We start from the raw sequence: 2,929 nt of genomic DNA on the forward strand, positions 1-2,929 counted from the left end.
CAGTTCCGAAATGAAGGCTGGGTTAATATTAGTTCAGAGAGAACGAGCTAACCTTCCTCTGAGCTTCAAATAAATCCAGAGGAAAAATAAATATATTTTAATGGGAAAAAAAAAACAACAAAAGAGTTTTGCCGTCGGTCACTCCCTGCTAGGCTCCTGGCTGGCTGTACCGGGGAGGTCGCAGGCAGAGGGCACCCTGGCGGAGTCCATGCCTTCCTGCCTGTCGACACAGTGGCCTTCCTGCGGCGCTGGCCCTCCTTGCCGAGGTTCGGGCGTCACTCCGTGGCAGGCTCTCAGGAACACTCATCCTTAAGGGGATGGATGGAGAGCCCGAGGGTACAGGGGCAGAAACGTGTTTTCAGAGTACCGGCAAATGGAGGGTCAGCCTGTGACCTGGTGGTTCGGGCAGCCGAGGTCCACACCGCCAGTTATACGGTCTGAGTCCCAGACTCAGGGGCTTAGGAAACACTCCAGTGTGTGTGTGTGTGTGTGTGTGTGTGTGTGTGTATGCGCAAAATCCCCAAAGGAGGGCGAAATGGAGAAGGAATTGCAGCGTGACCATCCCCTGTGAGGATGCTTGCTCATTTTCCCTTTCTCTTTTTCCAGCAAGCACGTGTGTCCTCTGGCAACTTACAAAAATAATAATAGCAGTAACGCAAATTGGAGCCTCAGGGTCAGCCCCATGACCTAATAGTTAAAGGAGGGGGATCCCAAATGGCCAACCATGCATTTTGAATCCCAGCCCTGGGGACTTGAAAACATGCTAGGTGCATTTGTGTGTATGCCTGAAATCCCAGTAGGATGGAGAAAAGGAGAAGGGATTGCAGCATGGCCATGCCCCATGGGGGTGTGCTTTCTCCTCCTCTGTCTTGCTGTCTCTGGCCAGCACACACACTCTGGCAAAAACAACAAAAACTGGGACATCAGTGATTGGCACACCTTTCTAGCTCTGTGGGGTGTTTTGTCTGTTTGCTGCAGGGTATGCATGCTGGCTAGGCAGACAGAGAGAGAGGGAAAGTGAGAACTCGTCCAGGAGGGATGGCCGCGCCACAATCCCTTCTCCTCCTTTCTCCTCTCAGGATTTCGGGAATGCACACATATTTTATGTGTGTGTGCTTGTGTTTGTGTGAATGTATGTGTGTGCTTGTGTTTGTGTGCATGTGTGTGCATGTGTGTGCATGTGTGTTCATGTGTTTGTGTCTGTGTTTGGTTTGTGTGCATGTGTGTACATGTGTGCATGTGTGTGCATGTGTGTGCATGTGCATGTTTGCATGTGTGTGCGTGCGTGGGTGTGTGTGCACGTGCCCACAATCTTGAAGCAGGAGAAATGAAGGGCTATAGCGTGGCCACCCCACAGGAGAAGTTTGCTCCTCCCACCCCTACACCCATCCCCACCCCCATGAGCACTCACACTCTGGCAAATTAAAATAACAACAACTAGACTGAAAAGGCAATGAAATTCTACCGGAATCACCCCGGGAGTGCGCCGGGTTACCAGCAGCGGGGAGAGGGCTGCCTGGCTGGAGGAAGCCGGGGCTGTCTTTCACACGTGTGCGAGGGAGCCAACGAGTTAGGTGGCCCACTGCGATGCTGGCTGACCAGCAGCAGTGATTTGGTCTGCAAGGACTCTGGGAGACGGGGACGGTCCAGGTGGTCTCGGTGGCCCGGCCTGCCCTGCTCACGCTCAGGAGACTGCACCTCCTTCCAGCCCCCACACTCACGGCCTCCCTCCTCTCAGGTGCCCGCTGCCTCGCCCCTGCTCGCTGTGTGCCCGGACAGACGGGGCAGTGCTGGGCCGCCTGGCCTCTGAGTGGCAGAATCACTGTCCCACCATGGCCTCGGACGGCCCACTCTCTGGACGTGAGTGGTGGCCAAGGAGGTCACAGAATCACAGTTCCTACCCTTCTGGCGAGGGCAGTCGGGGACTGCACAGCTCACGAATGAGAGGTCCTTGTAGGAGTCCTCGGGTCTCTGCAGTGTACAGGCCTCGGGAACAAGGAGAACATTTCTGCAGTGTTTGCCCAGCGTGGCCTGAGGGCTGCTTGCGTGCTGCTGTGTGTTACTGTATTCCAGGGCGTGCTCCTATAGCATAGCTCACTTCTGCTGGGTACGGACAGGCAGATGGTAGGTAGAAGAGAGGTGGACGTAAATACAGCTGCGTGGTAGGGAGATGTACGACAGACACACAGACACGTACTGGATGTCGGCAAAGTCAGAATGCATTTGTGCATAGAGAAGTACGTCCTGACTTTCCTGACAGCCGACGTTTCTGCATGTCGAGCCGACGGTGTACACATAGACTGCAAGAAGCTCACGGAAAAATAGAATCAAAGCATGAATTCATTAGGGACCAGCTGTTAGCGTAATGGCTATGTCGCTGGACTCCCACGTAGTCGACCACAGTTCGAGTCCCGGACCCAGTGGCTTAAACTCATGCCGGGCGCATGTGCATGCCCAAGATCCCGAGAGGAGAATGGAGGAGAAGGGATTGTGGCGTGACCATCCCCCCTGGGGGATGATTTCTCGCTTTCTGTCTCTCTGTCTCTCTCTGTCTGTCTGGCGAGCGCACGTGCCCCAGAGCAAAAACCTCTAAAAAAAAATAATAAAGCATGAATTCATTGAGCAAAAATATTTGAAACCTATGCATACTTCTGCCCTAGTACATATTTTCCATGAATGTTTTGAAGATTCTCTCTGCTCACACACTCACACGCAGCCTCACAGAAACACGATATATGTTACGCACAATAGTGTTTTACCTGTATGCATATCCACAGCACAGAAATACTTATTGTGTAGACACACGTGCATTACAGAAAAGCAGGGTGTCACACGTGTGTTACAGACACACCACACACAGGTGACGTGGGGCACTTCGCTCGGCCTCACGCCCGTGTCTCTTCTACTTCCCACCTGATCGTCTGGAGCC

Source organism: Tupaia chinensis, unplaced genomic scaffold, assembly GCF_000334495.1.
Source record: "Tupaia chinensis unplaced genomic scaffold, TupChi_1.0 Scaffold143811_1, whole genome shotgun sequence".
In the NCBI taxonomy this organism is placed as follows: Eukaryota; Metazoa; Chordata; class Mammalia; order Scandentia; family Tupaiidae; genus Tupaia; species Tupaia belangeri.